Source organism: Sinocyclocheilus grahami, unplaced genomic scaffold (assembly GCF_001515645.1).
Source record: "Sinocyclocheilus grahami isolate Dianchi unplaced genomic scaffold, SAMN03320097.WGS_v1.1 scaffold14672.1, whole genome shotgun sequence".
NCBI classification, from domain to species: domain Eukaryota; kingdom Metazoa; phylum Chordata; class Actinopteri; order Cypriniformes; family Cyprinidae; genus Sinocyclocheilus; species Sinocyclocheilus grahami.
This window is the reverse complement of record NW_015515434.1, coordinates 979-1179: the sequence shown is the minus strand read 5'-3', so window position 1 is coordinate 1179 and position 201 is coordinate 979. Positions and strand designations below refer to the sequence as shown.

At 36.8% G+C, this 201-nt stretch overlaps 1 protein-coding gene across 1 annotated transcript in view; it reads left to right on the top strand.

Annotated features, from left to right (window-relative positions):
• LOC107579148 (DNA polymerase kappa-like) overlaps positions 1-201 on the top strand; it is a gene marked incomplete at both ends in the record, with an annotated part of 5338 nt that overhangs the window by 4162 nt on the left and 975 nt on the right. The gene's annotated exons all lie outside the window — the stretch shown is intronic.

Here is a 201-nt window from a genome sequence, read left to right as displayed (position 1 = left end):
AATCATCACCACTTGACTAAAATAAAATCTATAGGCCTATATAAACTGCTTAAAAAAGTAATTTTAGTTTAAATGGTTAACCTAGATAAAAGTGTGCTATTAGGCGCGTATCCAGTCGTTTGTGCAGAGAAGCTAAAGCACGCTTTGCAGGACATGTAGTCGCCAGCGCGATCACTTGCATTTTTTTCTTATAACAGTGGA